At 34.2% G+C, this 16,012-nt stretch overlaps 1 protein-coding gene across 3 annotated transcripts in view; it reads left to right on the top strand.

The window, feature by feature from the left end:
* Sox102F (transcription factor Sox102F) overlaps positions 1 to 16,012 on the top strand; it is a 183,261-nt gene that overhangs the window by 65,879 nt on the left and 101,370 nt on the right. For all 3 annotated transcript variants that reach the window (XM_089225954.1, XM_089225953.1, XM_089225955.1), the window contains exon 2: positions 2,268 to 2,399. The gene's annotated coding sequence lies outside the window, so the exon portion shown is untranslated. The remainder of the gene's footprint in view (positions 1 to 2,267; positions 2,400 to 16,012) is intronic.

Raw genomic sequence — 16,012 nt, 5'->3', positions numbered from 1 at the left:
CATGTTACAATAATAATAATAATAATATATTCGTGTTATTATTATCTTAACCTACACGACGCGTCGTATTACGTACGTTGTATGGTAACCCATATGCGCCGCCGCATATACGGTATAATAATGATATTATGTGAAAAGTGGGATGGATATTTTTACTAAGCCGGGATTATAATATTATAAATATGCAGGATTAACGAGATCCAATTCGTATAAGTACACGTAGGAAATCGGAGTCAGTTGAAATATTTTTAATAAGCCATTACCCGTGTTTTGACGTAAAATTTTATTTTTTTAAATGAATATTTTGTTGACTAGTAACTACGTATATAAAAATCCGAGTACAATAATGTGTATGTATATAATATAAAATATATAATGTGTATAAACTGAAATTACAATTTTGATTTCCAGGAATTTTTCCCCTCCATATATTTTATAAATTAAAAAAATAAATATATACATATATGTATATATATATATATATATATATATATATATATACATAATAATAATAATAATAATAATAATTATTATTATTAGTTGTTTAGGGACGCCTATATCACTCTATAACTTTACCTAGAAGAAACGTTGGATGTGTGTGTGTGCGTTTTATAAGGTACCTAATTATTGCATTCTTTTTAGCGATTTATTAACTGAAGATGATATATTATATATTATATTATGAAATAAAATAAATTATTATTGAATATACTCGTATTTATCAAAACCACATTTTCAATACGACAAACACACATAATATGCGTGCGCATCCTCACTTCCCACGCGCAGTGTAATTTGACTTCAGAAGTTATTTCAGTTATTATTCATTTCGTTTTATTTTAATTACAAGACGTCCATAAAAATACATTGTGATATAATTATTAGTTGTTTGGCGTTTATAACCACCCACGCCACCCTATTTCTACACCATTGCACTGATGCGTAGGCAATTGTTAGTTTCGAATTCAGTGTCCAATATTATAATAATAATATATTATTGTACAGTGGTTTAATCGACTTACGTGTTTTTTCTCTTACAACAACCTGTAACGTACTTGATTCAAAGACATTTATGATTAATAAATTATAAATTATGTTATTTAATACAGGTTTCTTTTAATGACTTAAATAATGTATAGTTATCCGGTTGTATACCTATCGAATAAAATGCATCAGAATAATATTTTGAAAATCGATTTATCTGGAATAAGTTTTCAGTTTTAAATTTAAAAATACTATGTAAAAAAAAGCCTTTACACATTAAATTATTGCATCGTATACCTACCTAGTTTAAGTAGTTTCAATGATTTGTTTTAAATAGTTTCTTGATTTGTTCAAATACCCTCTTATTTGTAGTTATGTTTTCCAATTTAAGTCAATCTCTATAGTCAATAGCTATGTTAAAATATTGTTAATTTAATGCAAAATATAAAAATGTTTAAATACTGAATTTCATTAATTGGAACGTGCATTTTTTTATAATTACACAATTTATGAGGACATATAAAAATTATTGTAGAGCCACTTCAAATTAATCGGTTTCTGAAGAAGTAATAATTTTTAGTTTAAACCTTGTCTCAATCCTATACGATAATAGGAATTTAAAAGTTATGTTGGTTGGCATTCATTATGTTATTTTAATCCCGCAGAGAAGTTCTTCAACTGCACGAGCACTACGAGTTACCACGAATTACTAAGAGTAAAATAATCTAATAGAGCATGAATACTAATTATTTATATTCTGTGGTAAAAATAAAATTGAATGTTAGTCATTGTAAATAATAGGTAATAATAATTAAGTTTAAAAGTTGCTTAATATGATATTATTCTATTCCTATATATATTTTTTAATATTCAATATATTATTCTATACGCTAACTAGTACATCAATTATCAATAAATATTGTGATATTATAAGGGTTTATGCTGACGTGATTGTATTAAAAAATAATAAGCCGCTCACAGACGGCACTTCACCGAAATACGGATACCTATGTACCTATTATAATATAATAATAATATGTAAATTATATTATTAAATGTTTATTCTATTATGAGCACCTATACTTATATGACTTGTGGTATACATATTATAGTTGGGTTTTAACAACGATCATAATGTGTGAATATTATTTAAGTTAACCTAAAAAATAAATTTATTTAAAAACCTTAATGTTGTCCATAAGGCACACGCAGTCGTGTTAGATTTATTTTTATCGATATCATTATTAGAATTTTGTTAACATTGTTAAAAATGTATTTTTCAGGCGTTGCCCACTATCGAGAATCGCGTTGTAGACGCATAACATCATATACACGCGCGTCATTCATTGTAGCGTACAATATGACTATGACTGTCGGAGTCGTTCAATACCGTCCGACATAACATGAACGAACAGGTAAGACGTTTATTTTTGGTTTGCCGTTTTTATAACAGCAGTGCGGAGATATTCCTCTCCCTATATAGACTTCCCCGGGGGACTTGTATTAATCTTATACCGGAGGACATCTATTAATTCCATCGCTGGCTTTTTTTTTTTTTTTACTCCTCGTTTCATACATACGTGCGTCCTTCTCAACCCTTCCCCGCCCGTCACCTGTAAATATAGACGACGCCACACCAATCCTTTCACCACGTGTCTCCTTAGCGCGGGTGTGTATACGCTCGCACATTAATATTCACCACTATATAAACCAGTTAAGGACAACGATATAGTGGAATTCGACCCCGAACGCACAACAGTTGGCATGGATTTCGGATTTAAACGGCGGAAGCAGTGTTTTATTTTCGTATACGCGCGAGTACCTCTAATGGCCGGGGGAAAAACAAATTGAGATAAAAAACGGTTTTGTTTTTTTATATATATATCCAAAACAACGCCCTTTTCCCCTTGTTCTTCTCTACACTGCAGTGGCTTATTCTAACCAAAGTTGTAAAAAAAAGTAAATAACAACTCGTTTCGTATTTATACGCTGACTATACTAGTAGGTATAGGTATATAACGTATTATATAATATATAATATGTCATACTGATGATGGTGGTATATTACTACTACGACTACTACTACTACACCCCTTTCGTTCATTCATAATCCCGTGTTGACAGATTCCGTTATCCACGAAATAATTACGATACGACTTAAACGTGCGCGTGTGTCGTCTGCCGCTGCAGTCGTCGGATAATATATTTTTAAGTTTTAACGCGTTAACCGATTATATTTTATACTTTAAAACGACTGTTCGTGTGTTAAATTAATTTTAAATTATCGTACAGACGATACAATAGTGTTATAAATATAATGATATGTCAGAACATGAAATAACAATATAAAATGTATATCAGTATACTCCATATATTAAATGTACATCCACACTAAAAAATATATAAATGAAAAAAAAACATAAAACTTCTGTACAATATGATACATTTTAAGTCTAACGGTCATTATTCATTGTCTTCATATTAATATGTTATATATAGAATATGAGATAGAACTACTCCAAGATTGAACTACTAGGTAATTTTTTATACGTACAATATGTATACATTGATGCGGGGTAATAAACTAACGTGTAATATAATTAGAAAAATATCAATGAAAGTACACTATGAAATTATTCATATTCTTTTTGTCCATGCCAAAATATTCCCTAGTCGTCTTTATAGCTTACAGTTATTTCTGTCGCAGAGGTCAATCTACATTACTGCCAAGACAAAAAGACGCAATACGCGGCCCCTTTAACAATAAATTGTTATTATAATTAATTTTTGAAGCGATGTATGGCATATGCCATGTAATAATAAATTACATTGTATAAGTGTACATACGTTTCAAAATCAATATAAAGTTTATTTAGTAACAATTTACGTATCATTAAATTACGTAATTCATAATTCACAAGTATTATAGTACAATATATTCGTTATATACTATAAAGGCGTATTAATGTATTATACATAATATTATATGTATCAGTGTTGTCCGTGCGCAGCATCTCCGTAACTGAATTCGAATTAATTGTATCATTTGAATGAGTGGGACGAACTGTAGTAATAATAATAATAATATTGTCTTTTGAGCTCGAATCAACAGCGATGTTTATTTTGTTCAAGCCAAAAGTAATCGACATGTATTTACTTTATCCGTAGAGCCAATTTCGTTTGTACATATTTTTAATGTAATAACAATAATAATATTATAATTTATACATTCATATCAAACACTTATTTGGTATAGCTGTTTACTAAATCTAACCGAATTCTCGCTTCTATAAATATAATAAAGTTTAAATAATTTATGTCGAACAAGTGGATTTCATCATTGGACGGGGTGTTATGACAAATCATTATATAATACATAAGATTGTGCTGAATAGCGATGTTTACAGTCTTTGCGACTCGTGATACGATGAGTAGCTTTGGTACCACGGTGGTATCTCACGTTGTCAATAATATACTTTGGCTCTGCGTGAGCAATATTGCAACCCGCGTCGCCGAGTTTCTAACGTCGCTATACCATCCGTGCCGAGAAAAGCGACGATGACGACGACGAAATGATTAATGATTTATCCGCCGTTCGCTTTTCACGTCCGAACCCTTTTGCTCCGCCAGTCGTTCATTTGTTATACGCGTATTCCGCGCGTTCGAGTTGTTAACTGATCGTAATTGACAAGCGGATGTTCGTTAAAGGTCGGCGTGAAGGTGCACCTCTCACTGCACTGCACAGCAGCAAAAAAAAAAAAAAAACTATAAAAGGTTTTCTTTTCTTTTCGTGCCCCTCCCCTGTCGCAGGGTGGTTAGTACTACCGACCTATGTCGCAGCACTAAAAAATAATAACGTATAATATATATATAATTTGTTTTTCGTGGGTTTTTTAATCCATGTAACTCCGTAAATCGCGCAATAACTGCGGCGTCGTAGAATGAAAGTTTCAGACGGCGCATGGCGGACGTGTGTCGAATTCGACCCTTTTTTCCGACCCCTCTACTCGTCCAGCGACGAAACTTTTGCCCTTCGGGTGACAATTACGTTTGAATTATCATTCCCCCGGCGCGACCGGTGCATCTTACGTTACAATACGGTCGCGTCCCCGGGAATTCAGTTACCAATTATATCTATTACGATTGTCATTCGTTCGTCCCCGCGGCGCTCAAAATACGAGTTCAATAGCTTGTTAAACAACTCGTCCGAAGAAGGGATCGAGAAATGAATTTTCTTTTTACTCGATCCCGCAGCGTTTCTCGCGCGGTGTCTCTGAAACAGTAATAATATATTAAATGGTTTAATCTCTCTTCCGCATCGCTGCAAAAAAAAAGGTATATTGAGCGTAAATTTATTTTATTTTCATCACCCCACACCGTGGACTACACGGCCGATATCATTGCGATATTTCAGCGCTTGTTGCAGCAGCAGAGCTCTACAATATTTTCATACACGTCACGGCACCGGGCAGGTGCTTGCCGCAGATAGTATATAGTGCTGCAGACGGCTGTCGGGTCGAGGCGATTTATATATATATATATAAATACGTAATATATTATTATCGTACATGTGCACCCGACGGTTTAGAGAGTGAACCACTTTGGCGAGAAAAAAATCCACGCCCCGGGAGTTTGAATCATATCATCGTAATTCCACCGCGCTATTATATATTATTATATTATATTTGTACGCTATCGATCGAGAAACTGGTCGGTGGGTATCTTTACAGTCGGTATATATACACGCCAGCAGCATGATGCCCGTTGACTACACCTAAATCTGATGCTGTCGCATACGAACTGCTAACAAATGTAACAAACGGTTTTAACGCGTTCAAACTGTTTTATATGTGTGGTATTGCGTAGTACACACGACCGTATATATATATAGTTTTAAAATTTACCGCTTCGCAATAGGTATGATATAGGTAGGTAGGTATACTTAAAAACTAGCTACGAAGAATTTCACTCGTCAATTGTCATTTTTCGTTTTGCCTCGTCCGGCGTGTATAATATAATAATGTTTATTAAATATCAATGTGGGTCGAAACGTAAATAACACGACTTGAATCATGTTGTATATACGCATGGCGTTAGCCGGCACAACAATAATAATAGCGGTCGTCAATTTTTAATGCATGTACATGGGTTTGCTGCTGACCATAATATTTATAACATATAATAATAATATTATATAGTTAGTATATTATATATTTGTGCTGCGTATGGGTATTATAGATAGGTGTAGAACGCTACATTATACCTACACATAATAAATAATATACATTATACATCCTCGCGTCGGTTTCGATCGTTATTAATAAAATGGCTTTCTCTTCAATATATATACGTGGTGGCGCACAATGCATAATGAATATTTTTTGCGTCGCTTCGAGATGGGTCCGACCATTCATCTTGATCAACTCGTTTTGTTCGCCGGATTTCCCGGAGGCGCGTCGAATTCCAAACGTTTAGTGCTTCCAGTGCGCAGCTAGTGCAGCTTGTGTGCGTGCACGCGTGTGTGTGTGAGTGTTGTACAGCATTATGTATAGACAGAAGTCTTCTCGAAACTTTTCCTCTTCTTAACCTCTTATTATTGCTGTTCATTGCTGTAAACACAAAAACATGCATATTACGTACAATGTCGTAAGACTACGACGACGCCGCCGTGGCAATTGTACTCGTTTTTGTGCTAAACTATATCTTTCTCTGAAAACAGCTTTCTCATTTAATTAAAAGGGTTGCGTATATTATGCATTATATATAGGGAAAAACTTTTGCGTCGAGGACACGATGACTGACAAGTTCCTATGTTTATAGTGCTTAAAGACTTTTCGTTTGGAGAATTATACATGATAAATAATACATTATTATACGGATGCTGCGAAGAATTCCTATACATTCTTGGACCCGAATATTCTAGTTTTATTTTAGTAATATAAATTTAAATCAGCAAACAAATTCGAATAATCGCCGTGGGTTGAGGGTAGAAGGTATATTCAATATTTTGGCAGGGGATGCCGTTTATCACATATTTTACTCATTGTGTGCAATTATAAACTACAAATACAATTGACGTTAATATCAATGATTCAAATATAGTTATTTTTATAGAAAAAAATCAAAAAAGTAATTTAAATTTTTACATAATATTTTTATTGAATATATATTTTATTTTAGAAGTTTCTGGTCAGACATAAGATTACTGTGTTTGCAAACTCCTAAAATAAAATAAAATATAAATATAATTTTAAAATAATAATATTTTATCGTCCCGATATTACATGCAGTAAAATATAGCAATAAACCTTAACTCATCAACTCTATTTCAAGGCACTTGGAAATAATTTGAAGGAGATAAGCCCCCGTATAGTATGTGTCCTCATCGATCTCCGCCTACTCTATAGCACGTGCTTTTCGCGCCAGTACTTTTTTATTTCCACGATAAAGTGCGCATTATTTCGGTATAAAACGCGTTCGAGGGACCCGACTAACCGGAAACGGAATAATAATAATATCAGCAGCGCTTTATATATTATACCGTCCGGCGTCCGCGCATTGCACATGATATGTGCTGCCGTTGTACATTGGAGAATAGATATGTATAAGGCATCTGCGAAAATCGATACTTACCAGGAAACGGGCGGCCGACAATAGTGATTGGATGGAAACGGTCCGGAATTGCGGTCATGAAATTTGTATTAGTTTTATAACACTCACACACGGACTTCAGGCGAGCGTAAGAAAAAAAAAACAAGTAGAGAAAAATAGAAAACACCACCGATATACACAGATCATGGTGGCAATGATCATATTTATATGGTTATTTAAAGGTTTTTCTTCTTTTCAAGGGCCGAATCCCTACGGGACGATAAATTTGAGCCGGCCGAGCAAACGGGCTACCGTCGTATTTCTACTATTTTTCAATTTTTTCTTTTTTTACCACCCTCCCTTTCGCCGGTTGTTTCTTTTTTACGTGCGCCTGTCTCTTTCTTGCCCTTTACATTTTAAAGATATAGTTGTATATTGCTGTGCGGTGTGTTCGGCTCTCGTCGTTGTTTATGGTCCATACAATCCATCGGCTCTAAATCGTGGTTACCCCGTGCGGGTTTTCTTTATTTATTATATTTTTTTCTTTCTTTCTCTCTTTATGTAAGTGTCCATAAAATTTTACGCCGGCCAATATAGTTTTACGATGATTTTACATTATCAAAGTTACAAGCCAAGTTTATGTAAAGAACGCGACTTGTACGTAAATTGCCTTACAACCGAACCAATGAATCATGACGTAAAACCGGCAGTGCTGCTGCCTGTTATATACTACTATATGTTTATAATACACGTATAGGTATGTATATGCATGCGCATGTTTCTATATACACGTATATATCTATTATACGTGCTTTCTATTCAGTAGGTACCGTATAATAAATAAACGGCTGCATTAAAATATAGCAAATAAAGTTCAATTATGTGAACCGTACAAACCCTTTTGAGTGAATAATAAAACGAAAATGGAAATAAAAATAGAGAGTTTGATATCTTATTATAATAGTTATACTATTCGTACACCACGAGATACGTTATAATTAAAAAATAATAATCACGGATCTTTTATTCAACAATAAACTTCGGATAATATAGTTTGAATAGTATATATATATATATATATTATATGTTATATAACGTAGGCATTAATAAATACGTGTATACTATTAATTTTTACTAATTATAAAACTTTTCAAAAAACTGTAAACAACTTCAAGCAGTGTAGTTTATCATCCTTGCTTATAATTTAAAAATATATATTCTACATTTCTACACGGATTATGTAAATAATAGGATACAAGGCAAAATATAATTGGATATTTTGTTTGTCAACAGTATAACTCGATTGTGAGACTGCCATTTCGACCGAGAAGAATTGTAAATTAAATCAAAAACTTATCGAATTCAAAATTCTCAATCATAGTTTATTATAAATCAGTTATGTGTCATGTATAATATATTCGCAGTAAAAACACTTTTGAAACTTACAATGAAATATCATGATCTTTTTTGCGAACTGTAAAATATTTTTAAAAAATTAACGTTCAATTCATCTATTTTATTTCTCTCGTCATTTATATAGTCATAGATTTCTAACTCTCCACGTTAATTTTTATATTTCAAAACAGGTAATGGTAAAATATCCGTTTTATGTATTAACATATGATGTTATGTTTACATATTTTTTAATAATAACTATAAAAATACGATAACTATTTTAAAATGTTTCTTTTAATGATTGTATGCTATGCAACACTTGTACATAGTCCGTTGAATTTGTACGCGTGAATTTTAATTTTATTTATTTATTATTATTATTTTTATTTCTACCACAAAACCTTCATCGAGCACTATAGTGTACGCTCGAAAAATCGTGATAACACTTGGGAACGTGTGCGTGTACAATGCGTATACAATAAAATATTATAATATTGTATTCACGCGTATAAAATCGCGTAAAAGAGGAGAGGACGATGTATGCCGCATATTCAAAGAGAGAGTGAAAGAGTGTGTGTGAGAGAGATCCGTCGTCGTCGACGTAACGAATCATTAACTTAATTTAAAACCTCCGTGGAAATTGTATGCTATTATTATTATTTTTATTTAAAAACTTAATCCGATCGAGTGGCGGCGTGGGACACACCGCACGCACAAGAGGAGCTCCAGACGGCAGACGCGTTCGTTCCGGCGGGTAGCTGTGTATATATAGTAGGATATAAGTATTCAATCAAAATTCTCGGCGGGAGAGTAAAACGCTCTCGCGCGTTTCAATAATGAAAAGGGTCAAAAGAAAATTGGTATTGCCAGTGGCGCGATGAAAAGGGGGCAACTACCCGCTGCCCTGGCATTGTCGTCGGTGGAGGCGGCGGTGGCGACGGTGATCCATCTTGATGCCCGATATATAATTATTGCCTCGCCGCTATTTCGCCACAACGCCGTTGCTTTTGTGCTCGTTTACGCCGCGCTCCAATATAATGTGCCACCGCCGCAGCTTTTCGGTTATAGTGTCTTCCATCAAACAAGTGTCAACGCCTCTTGCCACCTCGTCGACAGCTATATATATATATATTACATTATATTATATTGTATATAGTTCGTAGCAGCTCTTGTTCGGCGCAGCCATACACACTCAACCGATCCGAGTATAGGCTCCTTTCTTGCAGTCGAAGAACGTAAAAAAAAACCCCTGCATGAGTAGGTATATTATAATATTCGGTGATTCTAATTGATTTTTGAAAAGGGTGTTTTACCCTCTCACCCCTCCGACTAGGTCGTCGTGTATTATATGATATATTCGCCTAAGTATATGATGCGGTTATTTTTTATTCTGGGCCGCACTCCTTCCGAACGATCTGCACACTCTTCATACTGCTGCTGCTGCAGTACATTCACAATAATAATAATATAATGTATAATATTTAGAGTATTTCCGCTCGCTAATCGAAATCTTATAGATACACACAAGGCGTATACCTAGGGCCGTCAAAATCTGTCAGTCGTGATCTATGCACCGCGTATACGCATACCTATATAATATATTAGGCTGCAATGTGTGCACATATTTACTATGTATACTACTATTATACTGTAGTGGAACCTCGATAAGTCAAATTTTCGATAACTCGAAGGAATGCCTTGACCACTGCCTTACAATACGTGATGTGTGTGAACTTCCGTAAGTCGAATTTTCGATAACTCGATTTTTTTTCGCCTTCCACCGATTCGAGTTATCGGGGTTCCGCTGTATTTTCTATTATATTGCACACGGGCTGTATAGGCATATCATCAGGTAGCTATTTAGCGCATATATGGATAAAATACAAAATTATATGGAAAAACGCGCGGGAAAATGTTACTTGGGTGGTTGGTGGGTTATTAGACGACGACGAACAGTTGTTGAAAAAGTGTACATACATACCTATCGGTGTAGACGAGACACGACACACAATCACCGCGACCACGTCGTAGACAAAATGCATGGCATCTTCGCGATATAAGCGTACCTACACACACACGCACATACACACAAATTGCATTTTACAGTTTTAATATCATATAGTGCCCGCCGAGAATGTAATATAATATTATATACAGATAGATAAGTAGTACTCGGTGCGCGGCGCGGAGACCTGTCGGCGACCGTCGTGGTAGAAATTAAAAAACAGTCAGCTGAGGCGAAGAGGTATATAATATACAAGAAAGAAGAAAAATAAATATATATGGGTATATGCGTTTGTGTGCAGTGTATTATTGGTACACGCGTATATATGAATAATTCAACGCGGCCGAGTGTCGTTGCAGGCCATAGGAAAAGGATGAACTGTACGTTGTTCGATATATAGTAATGATATTATATCTTACAACTAACTGGTTTGCTGTGAAAAAAAACGACGACAAAAGGGGCTTTGGCGTGCCGCGTGTGTCGCAATAAGGGGCGCGCATGTGATGGTGACATATAAGACGATGACAGTTCATGAGGCGGATCGTGGAGGCTGCAGCGGCTAGTTTGGTGGTCTTGGAGGTAAATACAACTGTTGTACACATGCCTAGCTACTTTCTGTGGCGTTCTTATGGCTGAAGGTACAATACGACGGTGGCATCTATAATATTATTTTGACTTTAACAATGCTATTATATTATCATCATCATTATTATATTTGGTATATTGTTGTTATTGTTATTATATTTTATGTGTCGTACGCACTACTCGACTTGTACTTACGCAAATGCTTTTTCATTGTCGTTAGGTTGAAAAATATGATTGTGAATAATAATGTTACGACAAAAGAACCACTGCCACCGCCGCTGCAGTCGTCAATCCACGCCAGCGGCGTTCAAAGGCGTGTTGCTCCATATCGCCGTTATATATATATAATTATTCCTTCACCGCCCAACGCATAATATCATATGTTTCAAAATGGGTGTGTGTTTTTTTTTTCTGTTACAACTGCCCCCGAGAGAATAATTGCAAGTGTGCAATAATTAAACAATTATTATCATGTATATTGTTGGGCGCTAGCGCAAAGGGGTGAAGTTGGATACGATGTACGACGGGGTGTTCACTACGTCATCATTATTACAATACGACTATATTTCGTGTGCGATTATTAAATGAAGGTATTGGTGGCTAACGATGATGAGATCTTGAGATACAATATAATAATGATATTACATACTATTCTGATCGAACGAGATTCTTCACGGGTTTGCGTGTCTCTTATCGATCTATAGAAATCATTTTAACGGTTTAAAATGTCAATTTACATGCAGTAGTGTCCACGGAATCAGCTTAAACTGGTTTTCGATTTTGATATAATCACACGTTTCATCCGTACGATCGGGGATAATAAAAAACCGTCAGGGAAAATTAATCGGCGACGAGTCGAATATTATAATTCAAATAAAACGAAATCAGCATAACATTGTTGCGCGTTCGTTTTATGAGCCACTGATCTATATCGTATTTATTATTTCACCGTCGACTTAAACAAATAGTTTGTATAAAAATTATATTTCGTCTTTGTATATGCACATAAACTTAACGTTGCAAAATGGATTTCCCCATCGTTTTTGTCTACCGCCATCATGTTCGTTTCACCGCTCATACATACCATATATTATATTGTATCTCATGTATGTCCAAGTTCTGGATCAGCGGGGTATTGCTTGGTTTGGAAAACAAATAGTTATAGAGCTGGTACTCTGTTGACGCTCTCGAAATTTGCGTTTCTAACTAATTTTATATCCAACATAACCACTGGGAGCGGGAGGTTCCGTTTTTATTACACACTAAAACATATTACCACAACCCAACAAATGTTTCATAACTTGTTATGTTTAGGTACTTTAAAAGTTTCAACAGAAATATAGATATATTTAGTAGCCTTTTACAAGCAACTTAAGTAATTTTTTTATATAGATCAATAATTGTATAGTTTTTAAAATATTTTAGTAAAATGAGTTACTTATAATAAGTATTATATATTCTATATTTTTATGTATTATATTATACGTATACTTTTGTCTAGTATAATTATAAATCATTGTTAAAAAATCACAAAATTTTTTTTCAAAGTTTCAACGATTGGCTAGCCACCTCCTCGTTATGCAGTAGCGCTGCGTCATCGTTTGCCATTTACGACAAACGTTGGTATTTTAATTTTTTTTATAAGACTCAAGTTAATCCTGTTTCTATAGTTCTATTCCTAATAAATCACTGAATTGTCTGATAAATTGTAAAGGAAAAAAAAATTTGTTCAATTAATAATTTTAACACTTCACACGCAACATAGGACATCGGTTAGGTAGTGGAAATATTTAAGCTTTAGATAAAATTTGTTCACAGAAATTAAACGTATTTTATTGACAATGTGTGTATGAACTCAATCGTCGCTCATGTAAAAATGTGTCTTATGTCTCGATCTCATATACATTATTACATTATATGATATTATATATAGTATCGGGAAATAAATTCGAATAATTTAGACAGAATAAATAGTTGTTGTTTGTTTGAAGAAAATCATTTAAGAGTTGAAACTGTTGGGTGTACTCAATAATGAACGTCCCGAGTCTTTGCAATATAATATAAACACGGTTGGCACTTATAATTTTATAGGATCATGCGACAAAGTCGTGTTTAGTTGTTTTGCTTTGCTTTGAGGGGGGGGGGGGGTGGCTATGCCGTTAACTATTCCAGGCATATGCCTCTACTAGTGCGTGTTTAGTTGTTCATAAATCGGCCGCGTATTTATCAATATTATTATACACGCTTACAAGAAAGTTGCATAACATCGAATGTCATAATATAAGCTTTTATGTAGTGTTTAAACACGAACGACTATAAGAATGTGGGTAGATGAATAATATTTAAATTGCAAAACGTTGCGTTAAGCCAATAATAGTAAACTATAGTTATGCTATACGAACTCACCGCGCCATCAACAGCCAATGTTTTTGTTATTTTCCCACAATGTTCACTATAATATTATATACCACAAGTGCACACAAGCGTATATATATATATATATATCAAACAACATATTACTTTATGACCACCGAAATCGCATACACGATATCGCGAAAACATATATACGCTGTCGAAACGTCCCTTATATTCTGTATACATCTACTATATTATATAGGCCTCGATCGATGTGGGTTAAAAAATTGTGTCAAACACACGATGGACGTCACACCTCGCACGTATACAGCATAATATACAATAATATACTATATCAGTTGTATTATATTCATTGGTGATGACAGCGAAGAAATAAATTGGAGCGGAAACTGAAATGTCAATCAAAATCCTCAATGTAAAACACGTAACTGCTCCGAATCGACTAAAACGCACAAATTTCTAGTATTTTATGGAATTTTAAAAGAAAAAAAATGCCACTTTGTACTGTGTAAATATACGATTTATTTATATGATATAAAAAATAAAATAATAGTATTCGTATAAAACCCTTTTTTTTTATCGATAATGTGGGAATCGACTACTTAATAGGGCTGAGGGTGAGTTGCGGCCCGACCTTTCATTTCCGGTGTTGGAGACCGATGAATTCCAGCCCGATAATATTTTAGGTATAGGTTAGTTACGGCCCGAGTAATTATCATTACATATGTATCTTACTTATATAATATACATTATATTATATACCTAATACCTATTACCTGTGTACCGTATATAAACGAAATGTTCAATACGTATAGGAAGTTATATTTTTGTATATAATATGATAAAGATAATATAGATCGTTTTATCGTATTATCTGCCATATTATATGACTTACATTATGAATGCTTTGATTTTTTTTTTGACATTATTATCATAATATATTACACCAATTATATTATATTCTATAATTTTATGAATACTTTTATTTTCTTTACGACCAATATTAATATAAGTACGACAATTTATACTAGAAAATACCTACATAATATTGTGATGTTTATATACTATTACTATACATTTATGGACATATAGTATATAATATATATACATTATTGTATGGCCGCAATTCGTACGTACCTTTCATAAACCCGGGACGCAACTCGTACGTTATTTAGGGTTTGGGCCGCAACTCGCCAACACTGCTTAATAGTACCTATAGGTTAGACTATTATAGGTATACAGTTGAATTCGTTTGATAAAGCAAAAATAAAAATAACTTGACGGATTGTATACGTCTAGTTAAAACTGTGTCGGCGCAGTGAAATTGTTCTTTTATAATTATTATTGCGTCTTAAATTTGTATGCGTAAAGTACTGTTCGCTCGTGTTGTCGCCGTAAAAACTATTATATAAGATTTGATTTCATCCCTCTTCCTCACCCCGATGACCTGGAGATGCGTTGGAAAGCGTGAAACAAAAACCCGAGGCCCGAATACAATATCATTTTATAATACAATGTTACGTTGTAATATGTTGCGAGAATTTAATTTGCTTAATTTACCGTGCGCGTGGCGTAATACATAAAATTATACACGTACTATATATATATTATATCCCTAGAACGAGCTGTTATTACGATGATAGCAGAAGGTGCATTGTGTATGTAAATGTAATGTATATACATGATGTATATATGAACGATGAGGAGTTTTTTTTTCTGATTCGGTATTATTATTCTATTTTTTCCGCTCTACATGACGTACAACGGCGAACCGGCGAACCGGAAAAAGACGACCGCCTAGGAGAATAGTAATTCGGGTGCGGTGTAGGGAGAGGGTTGAGGTCTACACACACACACAAACACATATTATACGATATAAACAGCCTCAGTCTCGGAGCTCGCGTATAATACGAACGCGCGTATTAAAAGCGCATTTAACGTTCATTAATCAGAGCCGGTCTTGTTATCTCTACGGCAACGGCGAGCGCGTGCTGCAAGTCATCGTATGTACAAAGTAGCGTAACCGCGAGAAAAAAAAATAAGAAACCACACTGCACGCACGCCACTACCCCGCTT

The sequence above is a fragment of the Diuraphis noxia genome, unplaced genomic scaffold (assembly GCF_037042655.1).
Source record: "Diuraphis noxia isolate RWA-SAM2 unplaced genomic scaffold, SU_Dnox_SAM2 contig0004, whole genome shotgun sequence".
NCBI lineage: Eukaryota > Metazoa > Arthropoda > Insecta > Hemiptera > Aphididae > Diuraphis > Diuraphis noxia.
Note: the sequence above shows the minus strand (reverse complement) of the source record. Positions and strands in the feature narration are given on the sequence as shown.